General features: G+C 43.4%; 1 long non-coding RNA gene across 1 annotated transcript; it reads right to left on the reverse strand.

Annotated features, from left to right (window-relative positions):
* Positions 1 to 376: 376 nt before the first annotated feature.
* LOC127189515 (uncharacterized) lies at positions 377 to 18,300 on the reverse strand. The gene is made up of 2 exons (XR_007830659.1): positions 17,976 to 18,300; positions 377 to 743 (listed from the first exon to the last, which is right to left on the reverse strand). It is a non-coding gene; the product is annotated as an uncharacterized LOC127189515 (long non-coding RNA).
* Between the last annotated feature and the right edge of the window lie 1,359 nt (positions 18,301 to 19,659).

The raw sequence follows: 19,659 nt of genomic DNA on the forward strand, positions 1-19,659 counted from the left end.
TCTTTAAGCTCTCCAGTTTAAAAGGCATCCTTGTCCTGGCGCTTAGTGCACGACATTCCTGTGCCCCTTGAGAAAATTTTTGAGGAACTGAATCACACAAAGTTAATGTGACAGAGATTTTATTCCACCCACCCCCTGCATTTGTTTACTTATTTAAAATTATTTTTAAACTACTGCACTCCCCCCGCCCCGCCCCCAGGACTGAATGGGAACTGTGTCTAATGAGTACCGCCGAGGTTAGTGTTGCCACCGAATCATTATCTGGCAGAAGAATGTGAGCCCTGTTTCGGCTGAACCAATTCTTTTTATCAAATGACTTTTCTGCTTCACTTGTTTGCTTTAAGAAATACCGATTTTTATTTTACCTTTTAATTTATTTTTAGAGATAAGCAGAGTTTATATAATGCATATTTCAGACCATGATTGTCCTAATTCCTGCAAATCAAAGTGTGGGCGACAGAGCTGATTTTGAACTGATAGTTTACAGAAAGCAGTTTCTGTGGGAGCAGTATTTACAACCAGCCCTGGAGACAAATGCAACAGTCTTGAGTTAAATGCTAGTGCAACTGTGTCGTAGGTAGGAAAAGGGAATCACATCCCAACATACCTTTTTATTATTACTTGTGAAATGTATATCCAAACTAAGATATTTGTCCTGAGGCTGCTGGTGACTATTCAGCAGAGGGAAGGGTGGGTTCGCTAAGGGTCACAGGTGCACCCTCTTGCCACGCTGAAGAGCAAATCTGTGCAAAGAGAAAAAAGAAACTGTTTAGTACTAGAGAGAAGATAATTCTTGAAACGTGCTTTCTTTCTACAGGCACATGAGTTTTCAAGAAAGGGAATATTTAGCAAAGGCTATTTATTTATTTATTTAATATGGAGGTGATGAATAAGGGTAAAAGCCACATCTTGTATGATGTAGGAGGACACAATCTAGAGACCAGAACAAAATAAACAAAAACTAAACAGTGCACAGCAGACAGCTTGCTTTAGCTTTCCTCCAAAACATGTCTCCTTCCCCCAAGAGATGGCTGGCTGCAGAGTCTGGGAGCTCATTTGCAGTGACAAGTGGTGCTTTATAAACATAAACATACTGGACCATGGGCTCCTACCTAAGACATCTCATGTATAGCAGCAGCACCAGATTTATGGCTATTTTTGCCTCTTAAAAAAAAAAAAAACGGTACCTGCTAACCGTTCACAAATTAGCTTTTAAGTGGGGGGAGCAAAACTTGACAACAAATTATTGTCAAAAACATGTGCACATTTTTTCATGTGTCGTCCTTAAAAGTGCTCTGAATCACAGCTCAGGACTCGGAACATTCTACCTTTCATGTTGGATGACTAACAACAACAACAAGAACAGACATTTTTTTAGTGTGGGCTACATGGCAAAAATTTTTAAAGGAAAAAGAAAGCAAATACTGCTTATAGAAACACACCATGAACTTCATGAAAATAGGATAAAAGTAGTATTTTTCCCTTGTAGTGTTTTTTTCCTGAGACTAATAAATCAACCTAAACTTGACGTTTTCTGGGTAGAAGAAAGCAGTGAATGGGTTGGGAAAACAGGGTGTGTTCTTTTAAGATATGCAAAATGTTGATGTTACATAGTTAACCTAGTTCAGTCCTCTCTTAGTATGGGAATAGATGTAATGTGATACTTATTTGCAATGTATTAGTCATTCATAATATCCCTATATTCAGTGGCTCTGAAAAGGCTCAGTTCTTCTTCACAACTGTAGTAGTAGTTACAAAAAAAGGATATAGTAGCTCAAATTCATCTTCTAAATTTAATTTTTTTAAATCAGTATTTTTCTTATGTTCAACTACATATAAAATTAAAAAAAAATTAAGTCAGATTATCCAAATGTACACATAAAATAGACGTTCGAGGAATTTTTTTTTCAAGATCTTCTTTCTATAATGGTTAAAGGAACTAAAAAGAAGAGAAACTCAAATGTATCACAGTGTGCAATGAGTCGAATCTTTCCTTCTCGTCCTTTTTGCAACAAAACTGTGGGAAATGTGGACTATGAAGATCAGATGGTGCACTGGTGTGAAAGGTGTTGCAAAGCATCCCGTTGATTGGTTCTAATTAACTGTGATGCTCTGGTGTTCTCAGTTTTAGCTGGGACACACTACACAATGCCTTTTATTTGGCTTTCAATGGATTTTTACTTAATAACAGCTGATCACAGTATCTGCAGCCTTTTGGCTAACTCCCTATTTTCGTCAATATTTCAGATTCTTTTCTGAAAGATAAATTTGAAGATATTTCTAAACCACAAAAAAAGTAATAAACTTTAATGGTACCCACATGGCCCTCCACATGTATTCTGCACACTTATATTTGGCGACTATGTTCTGAAACCATATTTCACTGCCCCTTTAGAAGTTGTATATTTGGGCAACAGCATAAGCAGGAAGCTCCAAAAGGCAGTTGTGAACTGCTAATTTTCTTTTGCTTTTTAATCAGGCTGCTAAACAGAACAGAGCTGAAACATAGAACTTACATGGGTTCTTTGCAGTGGGAAGGATTCCAGGATTTAAAATATTAATGGAATTCTTTGCACTCACCTTTCTCAGATGATTTAAGCTGAAACGGCCTTGTTGGAGAGAAGCCATGGATTTTCATCAACTTCACACATGTCATACATTAAAACAAAACAAAACAACAACCAAACAACCAAACAAACCATTTGGATTTGCTCTGGGACTCCTGCATGTCTCTGAAGCATAGTAATTGTTCTGCTGCCGTGTTTTGTAGGTACAAACTCCAAGAAGCTCCAAGAGTTCCAGGAGATATATGACTAAAGCAAACAGCCTTTTAAGTGGGAGGGAAAAAGCATTAAGTAACAGGAAGTTTCCAAAGAAAGACGCAAGTTAATATAAGGAGCTATTATTAGAAGCAACATGATGTCGGTCATTTTAGCGACTACAATTTTGTACAGTACTACCCTTTCTGAGACCATGCAGTTATGTGCCATGAGTCACACAGAATCATTTTGGACAGGAAAATCCATAACTGAGATATTAGAATGTAAGTTGTACATTTAAGTGAGTAGACCCAGAAAGTGACTGAAGAGTTCCTCTGAGGGTGCAGTGTGATTTGTGTGAGCCCCAAGCCCGCTGCCTGGGAACAACCAACAGCCTGCCTGGAAGAAGGCTAAGTGAGGTAAGAATGGGGCAATAAAAAAGGAATTCTATCTAAATGACACCCTGAGGGGATATCTCTGAAATGCTTCTATACTTTTTAAAACTGTTTTTTTTTTGTTTTTTTTTTTTGTTTTTTTTTTTAGTTTTTTAAGTAAATAAAAAGCACTAAGATGAAATAAGAAATAAGCATTAAGAGGGATTAGTGAGTGAAAAGCTGTGAGTCAGAGAGTCCTTTGCACTGTGCCTTTCACTTTACAAAGGAGGACAGGGTGGTTCAGGGAGATACAGCAACTTCCCCCCAAAATCTTTTAAAGACAAAAACATGAAATGGGCAGGCAAGTCAGTTGGCTTCTGGTAGCATTCTTTCTGAAAGTATACAGTCTTCCACTACAGTCATAAAACCATCCACTCAGTTGCTTGTCAATCAAGTACGTAAAACAACGTATGCATTTAAAAGGTATGCGTGGGTGATACCAAATTAACAATCACGATTATACAGAGTGAGCAGTCATTTTTTTAAAAAGATGTTTGACTAGAAAATATCTTTATGCTTTGATTATTGCCATGCTTTTAGAGCTTAGATGTGTTTAATGAAGAGTATTTCTCTTTAGCAGCCTTACACCAGACCAGCAGATGTAAAAACTACTGTTTGCTCATTGGCTCCTACTTTTAACCTATATTCTCTAATCTGGGAATGGCATGGCCTTGCTAGAATGCACTTCTATGTTCAAATGTTTACAATGGCCTTCAGTCTGGTACACAAGATAAAGTCTTAACTTCTTAGTCTAATACTCTCATATCTTTAACTTTTTAACTTGTGTCCACCCTTCAGTTTTCCTTCCAACATTCTCTTTACAGTTTCTCCTCTGGTAATGCAGAGCAGCTGTGATTCTTTTTGACCCTGGCAGGCTTCCCTATCATCTCTGGGCCTTTCCACATACAGTTTCTCTCTACCTAGAACATCCAAAAAAACTTTTTTTTTTTTCTCCTCCAAGAGTGAACTCAAACATCACCTTTCCTCCGCTGCTGGACATAGGTATGCCTCCCCCTGAGATGCTACTTCATTTTACACAGATTTCACACAACTCATTGCACTGAACTGTATCATCTGTCTAAAAATCTATCTTCTCCCATACAGTGTGCCTTTGAGATCAAAGATAAGTCTTTCTTTCCACGGCTAGTACTTTGCTTGGGGTAAGAACTCAATGAATAATTGCTGGCTGAATAAATGAATCAATAAATAGACTACTGTGTGTTCTTATGACATCCTTGTCTTGGGATGATAGCCCTAGATTTTCTATTGTAATCTCTAAATGGATGTATCAACAACAGGATATTTGAAACAACTTGGCTTGAGTTTTTATCAGCCATCTTTTCCAAGTAGATCTTTTAAATCATCCTCTCATGGTAGTGAACTGACTTTGATATCAGGTTTGAAATCACAACTCCATCTTTCATGTGAATGAGGAGGTAAATTCTTGAGTAAAGAAAAATGGGCCACTAGTTGCTCTGGACATTGGTAAAGAGATTTCTTTTAGTGGTTCCATTTATTTATTTATTTTCTTTGGTTGGTTTTAGGGACAAGTCTCTTGTAGCCCAGGCCTTGAACCCATGTTGCTGAGGTTGACTTTGAACTCCTGATTATCCTCCCTCACCCTCCCAAGTGCTCAGATTACAGAAATGTACCACCACTTCCATGTCTTACTAGGAATACAAGTTGAAAGACTCATTGAAATCTGTGAAGCCTGTACATAAACATTTAGATATCAACACCACCTGTACAGCAAGTGTTTTAAAAGAGGATTCTCTGCCTTAACCAAATTGAACGCAGATGTATGATCTAGTGTTTCTGGGGGTACTGTTACTATTACAATTTGACTCTTTTCAGTCTTGTCCATCTTGATGAGTAGACACTGCCCACATACAAATGTCTGCTATGAGAGACTGCTTAGGGAAGCTAGGAATATCACTGCTACATAAACATGTACTCTCATATTCATCAATGAATGATGTTATGAAATGATACCCTCTTATTTATCCTTCAGAACTGTAAATAACCTTGAGTCAGGGCCCCCAATCAATGAAGAAGCCATCCACTCACTGGGCTAAAAGAAGGCACAGGCCTATGGCTGCTTCTAAACACAGGGTCCCACACCACTTTCCATTCATGTCCTTGACTCCATGGTGCCCCAAGCTACATAGTAAACTGTGAAGAGCACTCACTTAGGGATGGAGGTTGGGAACACAGCTCAACAGTTTGCTGTGGTCACATTCCTAAAAACATCCCTATATGGGATTATGACTAACAACCAGCACTAGTTTTTATTTTTTATTTTTCTGGTTGATTGGCCATGCCTATCAATTTCAAAATCTATCTGATAAGGAGGAATACTGTTTGTGACCTTGAATTCCATTCATCAGTTCAGAAGAAGGTCATACTTTAGAATGGTAAGGTCTTGAGTGATGGATGTTCTGTAGTGGGTTTACATCTGAAATGTATAAAAGAATAAGGCTTTACATATTATTTCTTCTTTAAATACATGTTGTGTTATGTCTGGGATGTTATGTTTGTTTCAAACAAAATAGTATCATGCCACACAGTCATAATTCAACTAGGAAAACAGCACAATTCTCTCTTACCAACTGGCAAAGGATGGACCTTTTATTCCTGTCATTTTTCTTTGTTTGTTTTATCAAAAGTTTATGTGTTTTGTTAACATTAAAAGAAGAAAATACCATAGTCTAGCATGGTGGTATACACCTTTACTCTTAGCACTTGGGAGGCAGAGGCAGGAGACTCTCTATGAGTTTGAATTCAGCCTGACCTACATAGTGAGTTCCAGGACACCAGGGCTATATAGCAAGACTTTGTCTCAAAATTAAAAAAAAAAAAAAAAAGGAAGAGGTGGAAAAGAGGAAGTGAAAGGAGAAGGAGGAAAAGGAAGATAAGGAAGAGGAGGAAGAGAAGAAGAAAAGAAGAAGAGGAAGAAGAAGAGGAGGAGAAGCTGGAGAGCTGGCTTAGAAGCTCTTCTGAAGGTCCCAAGTTCAATTTCCAGCAACCATATGGTGGCTTACAACCACCTGTAATGAGATCTGGTGCCTTCTTGTGGTGGGCAGGCACATGTGTGGGCAGAATACTGTGTAAATAATAAATAAATGTTGAAGAAGAAGAAGAGGAAGAAGAAGAAGAAGAAGAAGAAGAAGGAGGAGGAGGAGGAGGAGAAGGAGAAGGAGAAAGAGAATCCAATAAGAATTACAAGAAAATAATTAATGAGGATATTTCACAAACTGAGTAAGAAAGTGTTCAGCAAATAGCATGTATCAGGCATGGATACAAGGAATAAACAGCAAACACATAAAGAAAAACTATGTCTTTTTTTTTTTTTTTTTTTTTGTCACTTTTAATTTTTGGATCTGGAATGTGGCCACTTAAGTCATACAGGCTAAGATGTTCCTTCTTGCCTTTTGTTCTCTGAGATCTTGAAGGAAGTCTTTATGTAGCAGAGAGTGTTAGCCAAGCTGGAAAATGTTCCTGAGCAACAGTTTTAACTTTATAACTTAGTAACAAGAAAAAGTCTTCAGCTTGGGTGTGGCCACTTGAAGGTTCCTCCCAAAGTCACAAGAGGACTTTAGCGTCAGCTTTATTAAGGCTTGTTACATGAAATTGACTCTCAGCACAAAAACCTGGGTTGATTTGTATTACCAGCTAATAAAATGGGGGGGGGGGGGAAGGGCTTAGGCATATTTGTTCAATAAAAGTCTCCTTCATTCACTTTTACAGACATTCTCTCTTCTTTCTGTTTAATGAACATGGAAGATTATTCATCATTCAGTATTGTTTAAATTATAAGGCACAAATCTGTCATCTGGTTTTGAAATATTTCTCCCTTTGCTAACGTAGATGGTTAATGTCTGTCTCTGCTCTTTAAGAATATACTAATGCGATGATATCATTTTAGAGAATTAACTTTGGAGGTTTTGTTTTTTACACTTTACGTCTAGAGACTCACTTAGAATATTAGAAAATAGTCTTTAAATGATATATTTTCCTATCTCTCCTGCACACTCACACTTCAGTAAACTGTAACTTTCTTTTCTGTTCAAAAGTGTTACAAGCCCTCTCATGTAGGTGCAGAACCTGGGAGAAAATTTCAGTGAAGCCCGTGGAATTTTCTTAGTAACTTATGGCTTTTTCTTTGGTAATAATAGCTCACCTTAGGTCTCCAAAACTATTTCCAAAATAAGACTGTGAGAAATGGGCCTTATCCTCTGAACCAAAAAGACTTACATAGTCAAGTTTCACCTGTAGCACTCTCTGGTGACCCACTCCTGCCTTTTGTAGACTCATATACAGAACACTGGTATTTGAGAGAAGTGTATTTTACTTTTACAATGCCTCCGGTGTGCCAAATACTACTGTGTTTCAACCTGAAGTAGAACAAAACTTTTGACATAATCCCAATGTCACATTTCTCTGAAAGTTCGGTGTCTAATCTCTAATGGATTTAGGGAGAAAGAAGAAAAGCCTTTTTATTAAGGCAAATGCTTTAAGCCAGAAATTTGTTCAGCTGACATGAAGTAGCACTCCTCCAAATTTCATTGACAGCACTTGATTTTCTCTGCAGTGTTCACCACTATCTAATGAGGGGAACTCCTGGGTTTTGCTCCAATCAGTAATGGAATCCTACTTTTATGTTACTTTTCAAAGCTGAGGCTCTCTAGTAAGATACAACTTACTCTACCAAGGAACTGTTTCAGAATTTCTTTATCTAAGTCACTTCTTGTCATTTCCCTCCTTGCCCGCTCAGGAATGAATTCCCCCAGGGGTCTGTTTCACATTTGAGGTGGAATGGTGACCCTGCAAACTACTACTGAAGTTTCCCTGGTACCTTCTAGATGCTACCTCAGGATCACATGAGTGATTCACTTCTCTCTCCCGTCTCCTGGCAGCTAAATGGGACTATTGGAGAGCTGCCAGAAGGGTAGGTAGCCAACCTGCTTGCCCTTGATTGTGCCTGCCAGCTTTTTAATAACAGAAGTAGGGTCAAGTAAGTGAAATCACAATCGGAGGAGAGTATTCTGAGAACGCAAAGGCAGTTAATGTCCTTCCAAACCTCAGATGGCTGGCAACCCTTGGCAGAGTAATCTATGATTTGTGGCGCCTGACCCTTTCACTGTGACTGTGGTCTCTGTATTCACTAGAAACATATTTACAGAATCTCTCCATTAGCAAAGATGCCTTGTGTGTGATTACCCAATTGTCATGGTCACGCGAGGGTTTTGCTACAGATCCAATTCACAAATAAAAGGGTGCAGAAAGCTGGGATCTCACCCAGTAGGCCATCAAGACTTCTCTTGGTAGATCTCACACAGACTAATACTACAACACCGGCCCCCTCTTCTCTTCCTAAACTGTACTCTGTTTCCCACATCCAAGATGAGAAAAAAAAAATCTGAATTTTTTTTGGATGCTTAAAACATTCTTAATGAAGCCCATAGTAACTAGTAATAACGATTATTCTAAAGATGTGGCCTATTCTATACAGATTTGAGAAAGGCGTTACTCCTTTAAACCAGTAAATATGCTCTGTACTTAGTATTAGCGAAATAGGGCACTTCACTAACATTGGCAGAGGGCTTCTTCTTGGTTCTGATGGACTCAAAGGCAAAGGGAAAGCATTAAAATACACCCACCCCCCCACCCACCCCCACCCCCCCCCCCGCGCCCTGGAGCAAGTGATCATAAAGGGACTATTTAAAAGTTAAAGAGTAGCTTAAAAAGTGGCGCTGTCCTCTTTCGGATCAAAAATTAATGGCATTGAAGTCCTCCTTGTGAGAAGTCCTCCTCGTGTTTATATCCAGCGTTGGCTGCCTTTAGCAGGAGCTGGGAAAGGTAATTTAGGAAAGGGAATCAAACGGACTAAGAGAGCTAAGACATGAATCAAATTGGGAGAAGCACTAACTCCTGAGTCCTTGCTAGCTCCCAAATGAAGAAATATTCTGAGCAGATCTAAATGCCAGTTTTAGTAGATTAAACAATGAAGATTATAAACTTCCCACAGATTCTAGTTTCTGCTGACTTGGCACTAACTACAGGCTACCTCTTGGAGAGGCATTACCAAGACAGGCCTGGTTTGGTGTCCTCTAAAGCTTGGCAATCAAAACAGAGAGGCCAGCGGAGGATGCTCGGTATTTGAGAGTCTTTGGCTTTAGGGAGACTGACAGCAGAAGCCAGCCTGGCCGGTACTAGAGCAGAAGAGGACCCGGCCAAGGAAGACCGGTGCTGGCCAACTCTGCGTGCCACCCCACATGAGGCTAGAAGCTAAGCCCAAGCCCCAACCAAAAAGCATTGTCCACCCAACTCCATCCCGGCCCGCCGGGCAGCGGGGCTAGCCAGTCAGCAGCATTCCAAGTTCCAGGACAGTGAGAACCGGGTCTACTAAAGTCGGTTCCTAGATCAGCAGTGCCCTCATGCACCCCGAGAGAACTGGCGCGATGCCGCTGGGTGCCCACCACCCGGAGCCTACGCAGGCAACAGCTTTCACGGGGGAGCTCCACGTGGAGTCGGGTGTAGGCGCCCCGGTTGGGACTTCCCCCGCGTGATCTCCCGGCAAGGCGCCTCTCTCTGCTAGGAGCCTCTAGAAGCTGTCCGCCCTGACCCGAATTCAACCCCCGGGAGGATGATCGCGGCTACAACGAGCAACAGGAGAAGAATGATTTAAATGGGGGAGGGGTAAGAGGGCTAGGAGGAAGGTTCACAAGAAAATCCCCCATAGCCACCAAAACCGTTTCTAAGAAATCCTTAGGTTTTATTCCTCAAGATTTCACTTTAAAAGCTAACACACACACACACATATATACATATATATGTATGTGTGTGTATATATATATATATATATATATATATATATATATATATATATATATATATATATTCCACTGCTTTTAATTGAAGTAAACAAAGTGCAACAAATCCTAACTCAAATATGATTGCGGTGAGATTAAGGTCTAATTGCTTAGGGTTCAGGTGGAATCTGCAGGCTAAATCCTACAGGGCCAATCTGAATTTCTCAATCCTTCTGTCAAAAGGAGAGTGCTGAGAGCCCACACGCTTCCTAACAAGTCATTTTTAACAGTTACAAGCTTCGCACAAAGACCACACAGGGCGTCTAAGAGATGCAAATCTAATCCCTGGTCGTTCTACAGGCCTTCAACAAAGATGTGCTAAACCCTAATAGAAAAGAAATCAGTTCTCTGTCACCCGTCCCTGGTAAAAATCTATTAGAGAAAGGACAGAGCCGCATCTACGGCAGTTGCTGTAAAGGTTAAGGACAAATAAGAGAGACCCAAGTTTTGTTTTCCGTGTGAAATATCGGGAGATGCTAACCCCAAATGAGTGACAGGATTCGATCCGTGGCTTCGCATTCATTTGAACGCTAGAAATACATAAATAAATACATAAATAAATAAACACACACATCAAGACTTTTGAAGACTCCGTTTCTGAATTTAGGAGAGATGAAACAAATTTGCCCCAAAGATGGAAGGAAATCTTTGCTTCTAAAATTATCAGAGCCTAAGAACAGGGGGAGGCAGTGCGAGCGGCGAGTTGAGGAAGGACACAGGCCTCACAGCCTTGGGGCGGGTGGAGTTCGATCACAGCCCGGTTCTTTCACGGAAAAAGTCCGACGGCGGAGCCTCCCGGGCCCTTGCTTCGGACGCACACAACCTCTAGTCACTAAAGCTGAGCGGTGGACTCCGACGGCCCGCAGCCTGGACCGCCTCCCTCCGTCCCAGACCGGCCGGCAGCGCCAAGGTCCCTCCCGAAGACCTCACCCAGCTGGCCCCGCCGGTGCAGAACGAGCCCGCGCTTCAATGCTTCCCAAGCGTCTCAAATGAACACTTCGGCCGGTCACCACCCAAATGAGGTCCTTATTCAGGCAGGCAGTGTCATGCTGGGGTATTTAAAAGGTTGTGATGCAGCTAAAATACTTCACAGCGTGTGTGACCCTTAAAATAGAAAGCGTCCGGGTGCCCCAGCGCGGCAGAGATGCCTCCTAAGGGGGCCGAAGTGGAGTGGCGACTTCCTTGTAGCTGGTTAGAAACCACCCCCCCACACACACACACATTTCGCCGCCCGCCCGCTAGACTCGGGGAGTCTCTGGACTCCGAGGCTATGTGCTCCCCACAGAGCCAGCTGGCCCTAGCCAATTATTTTTGTTGTTGTTTGGTTAGTTGTGCTTTGTTTGGTTTGTTTTGCTTTGTTTTGTTTTTAAAAGGGGCTGCCTCTGCCAAATCACAGCCCCAAAGGATCAAGGTCTTCCATCTCCTGAAGCTTAGGACTCCAAAGTGAGGGCTTTGAGTTGGGATTCTGTCTTAGACCTGGGCCATCTCCCCGCCCTGTTCCTAGACAGCTGGGTCGCCCTTCCACGAGCTGACTCGTGGGTTCAAATCTGTTCAAAAGCATGTCTCCCAGCTTGGGAGGGATGTAGTGAAACACGTGACTCCAAGGAAAGTTTTGCCTGCTTCTATAGAAGTTTCCAGAAGCCATTTTCTTCCTTCCTTTCTTCTTTCCTTCTATTTTTTTTTAATTTTAAAGAAAGAACCCACTGTTTTTTTCCCTCCCCATAACTGCATCCTTTGCTTCCAGTCTCCCCTGAATGTGTGCCTCCTTGCAGCATAGAGCCCTGAGTTGCCAGGTGGTAACATACTAGACAGGGTGGGCTTGGCCTGAAACCAGGAGGCTCCTTAGTTTGTTCTGGCAAGATTTGTTCCTGAGCCCTGGAGATATCGTCCAGAGTTGCCCCTTCTCCGCAGTATTATTCTAGACAGATTGGGGCTCTGCTGGCACAACTGAGGCTTGCTTTTTGTGGAGGCTGTTTTCCTCCCTCTCCTGCTACTGGTATTGATTGAATTTCTTGGGTTCTCCTTGCTTCCTCTGTCCCCTGGAAGGCAGACCTTAGCCACTCTTTGGGCTTCTTACTCTCCAAATGGCCTTCCGTGTAGACCTTACTGGCTTTTATTCCTTACAGTTTAGCCCATCCACTTTACCTGCTCTTCCTCTTAGTAGTGGCATTAAGAAAATGACACTGAATTGCCTACAAAATATGACTGCAGCTCCGAGTCTGGAATTGGATAAGAAAGCAAGTGAAATAGGCACTAAAATGAAGAAATGGAAAGTAAGCTGGTTAAGGGAGCAAACAAACTGATGCCAAAGTCACATCAGGCTATGAATACAAGAATTAAGATGCTCCTGAAGATTGTCTTTGGGACTTAAGGGAAGGCAGCCAAGGGTGGGGGGAGGGGGTTCCTGGGGAAGCCAAGCCAAGGTCTCCTCTCTCAAGGTCTACATTTGAAGAGTTGGCCTTGAAATCCAGATCCTGGTACCTTTGGCCCAAAATGGTATAAAGGAATAAACATAAATCAGCCCCAACTTCTAGAGTAGCTGCTGTTTGCTTACTTGACCCTCTGGAGGGAGCTGTTAGGGTGGCTGCAGCTTCCTGCCCCAACAGCCTGCTCTGCCTCTCTGTGGCTCCAGCCCTCTCTGGCAAGTTCTTATGGACCACCCTGGCAAGGCCACTCTCCACCCTGTCCCAGGCCAGAGAAGAGTAGTCTAGGCGCTGCTGATCTCAGCTTCATACTCACCTCCTCCCAGTAGTTAGGATCTCTTTCCTCCCAGTTTGCAGAATTGGGAAGTCTGAACCCTTTCCCCCTCCTCCCAAGGTGAACAATTGCCCCTAGACAGTTGTAGTTTACCCATAGGATAGGTTCTGGGGTGGGGGGTAGGGGAGGTGGTGTAGAGAGTTTTGGGGCATGGTGAAGAAGGTGTGAGGATGGTGTCTTTAGAATCTTGTGGTCCTTATCTTTGGTGCCTGTTGAACAGAATATTGGAGTGTTTTATTGTTTCTGATTTCGGAATGGTTTTTGCAGAAAGTTGAGCCAGACAGAGACACAGGAACTCTCCTCTCCCATCCCTAATTATTTGTCTATTGGTTCTCCTGAGATCATCCCAGAGAGGAAACACTTTAGAAAGAATTCTAAATCTGTGCTTGCTTAAGAGACACCGATCTGAGGGTCATAAATTACGCCCCATTTGAAAGAAAGATGAAGTACACAAAAGGTACACTCCATTATTAGAGTTCCAGACTGCTGGAAAGTTAGGTCTTTTCATCCCCCATCAACCAGCTGCTGCGTGCTTTGGTTTGGGTTTTCTTTTTTAAATTGTAAGGGTCTATTTATTTTTATTTTATATGCCTGCAACTATGTCTGTGTGAGGGTGTTGGATTCCTGAAATTTGAGTGACAAATAATTGCGAGCTGGCATGTGGGTCCTGAGAATTGAATCCGGGTCTTCTGGAAGGGCAGCTAGTGCTCCAGTCCCCACCCCACACCCCGCCCCGTTTGGGTTTTCTTAAAGTGTTGTTGATGTTTAATTCTTTCGGGTTAAACTCTTGGATGAGTATCCTGACCCAGTGAACTAATATTTATCTGCTCTGCGGTTCAGAATTCATCGGAGTTTTTACTCTTGCTCACACCAGGGGTGTGTGTGCAGTTTGGGGAGGGAGGGTTGTGGTGGAGTCGGCAGGCGGTGCGCAACGAAAATTGTACTTCCTGGAGGCTCACTAAGGCATGGAGAGTCACCCGCTGGGGAAGGGCAGGGATCTGGGGAAGTGAGGCTGTGGTTTAGGCGCTGCAGCGGCGGTCTCCGTTCGGTGAGAGGAAGCCTTGAGCAGAAGTTGGAGGGAGAGTGGAGTGGGTGGGGGCGGGGGTGCAGGCAGGAAGCCGGGAGCTCCTAGCAGCTGCTTGTCTTGGTTCTGAATGGAAGACCTTCAAACAGCTCCAGAGATTTCAAGAGCCCATACTTTTCATTGAGACCCCGACAACCAATTTGGAGCCACCAGGCCGCAGAGGGGCCCCGCGTCGCGTCTTAAGCTGTGGAATTACAAGGTCTCCGAGTTGTCCGCGGGCTTTCTTCCAGGCTCTGCACCTCTGCCCCAAGCAGAGGTATCCCATACAAAATACAGGGCTGCAAGGCTCAAGTGTGTGAACTTTAGTCCTAGGCAACACCTTTTTAAAAACAGGACTAGTAAGCAATCTGAAGGAACACAATTAACGTGGCATCTTTCTGGCTATCTTTCCCCCCTTCCTGATCACAGAGTCCCGGTTTTTAAGCACGTAAGTTATAGAGCCAACAAGAGTATTCCGTTTGTGCTACGCTGAGACTAAAGACACACGACTCACAGGTGACACACCGGCACTAAAGACACACAAGATGCGCAGGTCTGAGACTAGAAGAAAATATTTAGTGCTTGCCTACAGATTCTGTCGCCCATCATCTGCTCTTAATGCGCTGCGTATCTTTCAGCGTGTCCGGCTCTTATGATTGCAAATGGCCCTGTTTTCAAATGGAAATAAGACTTGCAAACTGATTATGTGTATTGAATCAGAATCACTCACTAGATCCTCTTGTTTAAAATGTATTGAAAAAAAAAAAAAAAAAAAAGGATGATGGTTGCTGGCCTCTGTAACCAGCGCCCTCTCTTCTCAGGAAGACCTCTGTGTTTTGCAACTTCTTGCCATTTGAACGTGTTTCAGCTAGATAATTACGTTACCATTGTGTTAGGGCCCAAAGCTCACACGCCGCACACACAGCGCCTCCCAGCCATCCCTAGACCAGCCCCAGCCCTACCATCATTAACCCTTAAACCACACATGCCCGACCCAGCATTGATCCACTTCACCACATCACCTTGACCCACTCACTACTGTATCTAGCACCTCTCAGATGTCACAACTAGGGACATCAGGCCACACTTTCACCAGGCACAGGTGCTCTCCCCTCTTTTCCTTCCAGTTTTCTCTTTTCTTTTCCTGCTTTGCCAGGAAGCGAAGAAACACATACCAATAAGCTCCCAACTTTCAGTCATGTGATTGATAGTATCTGAGTGGCAAGCCATGTCAAGATTATTTTGTTGTTGTTGTTTGCTTGTTTGTTTGTTTTTACAATTAATTTTGTATTGCTGTGACATCCTCCTTGTTAAAGGGTTTCTATAGAAAGGCGCTTGGATAACACCACTGATCTCAGATGTTTTTCTTTAACCCTATCTAGGGCTGTGCAATAGGCTACAGAGAAATGAGCTTCTTCTTGTCCGTAAGTATTTCTATTGGATTTTGCCCCCATCTGACTTCAGTATGAAGAAGATAGGCTCTATGGTAGTTTGGGAAAATCCTAGCTTGAATTGCTCTGTCAAAAGAGGTTATGGTATAACCTAGCTCTTTTGGAATTGACTGCACCCATCCTAGCCCAGGCTTTGCAGCCAGGGAGAAACAACCAATGACCAAGTAATGCTGCCGGCTCATGGTAGCTACAACTTCTGCCTGGCTGGCTAGCGGTCATGATGTATGCATGCTTTTAACTCAGGGCTGCATTTTTTTTTTCTGCAACAAAGTCACAGGACAAAATAAGCTGCCAATCTTTAGCCCTCCCACCCCTGTATTCCCTACACAGGCCTGTAGACCCTGAGGCACCAAGGAGTGGCCAGGTCTGGAAAGACAATTAAACCTTCTGAAGTAGCCTGCCTTTGCAAGCCTGTTTAGGAACCTGGTTCTTGGGGATGGGGGGGATCTACTGGGCCCCTAACTTTCTAAGCTAAGCAGGATAGTCAGCTCAGTAAATATTGTCTAGGGTTCCCTAGTTAGGGCATACATAATAAGCAACCAGCTCAGAGGATCCTTAGGGCAGTTCTTGGGTTTACATCTCTGTACACATGATATGCAGTGTATGCACTAAGGAGATCAAGTAAATCACTAGCATGCAGACCAAATAACCTTGTTTCTCTGGCACTTTTGGAAACTGTGAACAACATCTTTGGGTGGTAGAAATTGAAGAAAGGTGGTATTTCTGGGCGATTTCCCACAGAATCATTTCAAATCACAGCAAGTAGTGGGGGAAAGAGCACCCCAGGATTGCTTCTCAGTATGTGTGGGATAATTTCTCATACTTCAGAAATAAATTTTAACAGCAGTCACCTCAAGTCCTAGGAATGCAATATTGAACACTCTACCAACAGTCCCTGCTCCTGATAACTGAGTGTTAACTACTAAAGACAAGATGTCCTAGAACGTGGGAGGCAAGTGCAGAGTTTTTTCTTGTTTGCTCTGCCAGCAGCAGAGCAGACAGGCTCTCTTATTTCCACTACTATAGATAGACCCACACAGAGAGGCCATTTGATACCAATAAAAGAAAGAAATATTTCCTTTTTGTCTTGTTTTGGTTTTCTTAGCTGGATGGTAATATCCTTGCCCACTCATTTATGAGTCTAGTAAAATAATGCCACAAGATGTCTCGTAACAAAGCTATGTCTCGCGTACCTTGATAGCAAACGGTGATAGTGTCTCCAAGCATAAATAGCCTTCTAGAATTTCACATGGAAAGAAATAAACATCCCAACTTAAAATGGGCAAAAATAAGTATTTTTTTTTTTATCTTTAAGGGAAACTCATTTTCATTTGATATCTTCATTGAGGCAATGGATGCATTCAACTTTCTTCAATCTAATCAATCTAACTAATATATTCTGTAACATTCAGCTGTATATTTGAATTTCTCTTTTAGAAAAATCTTTTGAATTAGTACATAAAATAATACATGTGTGGGAAATACACACACACACACACATTAGGTAGGAACAGAGGTGGATATTCTATTGGAGGAAAGGGCTTGTTTACTAAGTCCTAGCACTGACAGTGATTGTGTTTATGTTTTTATTTATCCTTCAGTTGAGGCACAGCACTGATAAACTTTTACTGGAATGTCCTTCCCATAACCAACAGACATTAAATAGGAAAAGCTACTGAAATCTTACTCAAAATTTTGCAAGAAGTCATAACAATAAAGGAAATAAATGTCTAGGAAGCAGAAATAAAATGGGAACTTATCAATGAGAGGGACAGAAGACCAGGGATGCCCCTAGATATCCTCCAAGTTGGCATTAGGTCACTATCAAAAGGAAATACACCCACCACTATGGTTTCAGATGAGGCAAACGCTGTGCTATCTCTCACTGAGACAGCTCTTCCTCCATTCCTTTAAGACACCACCAAAGAAAGTTCGGAAATGCAAATACGTGGGGTAGGAGTGAGGGTTCATGCAATCCTTGACTCATCCCTTCAACAAAATAATACTTTACTTCCACCCATACCAATACCTTGAGACATTGAAAGGGTGACTAGAGAGAGGCCACACATTCCAAAAGCCACTTACTTGAAGAGAGACCAGAAAAGTTTTTGTTGGGGCAGGTTTCCAAACTGAGTGCCACCAAGGTGAGCTGATGCCCCAGGAACACAACCGTGCAGTGAAACACACACCAACCAGTAATGTGTGGAGGAGAAGCAGATGAAGGTGGTGTCAGGCATCTCTGAACAGGCTTAGCAAGGAAAACACCATCCCCATCCCTTCCAATACCCTTAGGCCACTTCTTCTCGTTTGAAACAAGCTAGTAAACAGCCAAAGAATCCTGTTATCTCAAATTCACATTTCCCAATGGACTTCCGGTTTCCCACTAATAAAATTGTGTGTTCAGCCGGCTTATGCTATGGGGGGAGGAGGAGAAGCAGAGACTGAAGATCAGGATTCAAGGCAGCATCCCCCAACTCCTTTATTTATAGAAAATGAACGTCTTCCTGGCTTACTTTAGCTCAGAAAAGGGGTCAGCCTATATCAGCATGGCTCACACAGATTCTTGATTTTCCCCTTCCCTTATCTTAAATTGACCCGCTTTTATGATAAAGACATAATAGAGAAAGCATTGACCTTACCTCATCCCTAATGAGTTGGAAGGCAGAAAATCTCTCTCTCTCATTTCCTCTTATCTGGGATCGCCTGAGAAGAGACTCACGCCTTGAGACAGCTCCTCAGTGCTCACCGCTGCCTAGACTCCTGGCAGCCTGAAGAGGGTGCGGCCTCTAAAGTCTATGAATCTTCTTGGGCTTTCAAAATTCAAAGACCACGAAGCCAGATCCAAGCATCGCCAATGGAGCTCCTAGGTGCAGAGTCTGAGCATTTAAAATCTCTTGGAAGACTCCCAAGCAAGTCTTTCCCTGTAAAAGGCCAAGCCCTAAGCAGTGGCACGACGCGCTGTCTCCTCGAGGCCTCTGATCGGCCAGCAGACGTGGATGCAGGTCTTGATGCTCGCTAACTGGACCCAGACCTGGTTTACCTTGCTTTCCCCAACCCCAAGCTAACTCCACCAAACTGGCCCCAATCTCCAGTGTATGCCCGCAAACTGTGATCCCAGCTGCATCCCTATGGATCCCATGCTGGGATCCCTTCTTCCCAAGCTCCGGGCATCTCTGTCCAGTTGTTTTCGCCCCTTCTCTGAGCCCAACCAGTCCACCGCCCTCCAGCTGAGAGAACTGCTTCCACTTCTCCACAGCCCCACAGCTCGGGGGTTCCCAGGCTGGGGCGGGGGTGGGGAGCCGCTTTGGGATGCTAAACATCAAACAAGGCAAGCCTGGGGTTTCAGGCCCTGAAGCCACTAGAGCAGCTCTCCAGGGCTCTCGAGAAAGTCCTCGTGTTTACATGGCAGGGTTGGGGTGGGGTGGGGGAGAGGAGCAAAGCGGAGGATGCTGTCTGCAAGGTCCCCCCACTGCCTGAACCATTGCGGCCTGGGGTTGGGTGGGGGTACTTCTCAGGGGGGCAGTTTCTAGGGCATTTGTTATATCACCTCACTGGGGAGGTTTTCCCCTCTTCTAACATCTCAGTGCCAAGGGCACCCCCTAACGCTAATTTCTTCTCCTGAGAGGCCAGAACGGACTTGAGCCTGAATTATTAAAAGCCTAAAAACAGAGAGGGCCCTTTACAGATGCTGACCCTAGTTCAGGTTGTGTGGGTGGCAGGTGTCCCCAAGCTGTGGAAAGTGCTCACCTTAAACCCAGCACCTAGTTTTCTAAGGAGCTGTGCTTCGGTCTACATGCCAAGATTGTGTCTGCAGCTGCCACAAGTCTCCTAGGTAGGAGCTTGGGGAATCAGAGTGATTGATGGCAAGAAAGGGCCAAAGCCCTGTTTGTTGGGTCTCATCCCCAGATCCCTCTGAATTCACCAATTCCAGGACAAGTAAATAGACTTCAAACTAGGCTGGCTGGAGAAAAATGTATTTGCTAGAAACTCCAACTAGCCCAAGGAAGATAAGAAGTGCTACAACACGACTGCATTGTTATTCTGTAGCATGCAGGTAGCCTCAGCAGCTTGGAGTCTACAGCCAACCAGGCCTTGTCTGGACTTGTGCTGGTCAACAGGACTGGCTGAGGTAAACTCAGCACTCAATTAGAAGCTGAACAGCAGCTGCCAACACCGGCCTCCCCTGGACAGCAACAGCCTGCATCCTTGTCTCAGCAGAAATGACTAAACTTTCCTGGTTTTGCTGTTCAGATAATATGAGGTCTGCTGAGAGCACCCCCCACCCTGCGGACTCTCAGCAGATGCAACCAACCCTGCTTTCTT

Source organism: Acomys russatus, chromosome 1 (genome assembly GCF_903995435.1).
Source record: "Acomys russatus chromosome 1, mAcoRus1.1, whole genome shotgun sequence".
NCBI lineage: Eukaryota > Metazoa > Chordata > Mammalia > Rodentia > Muridae > Acomys > Acomys russatus.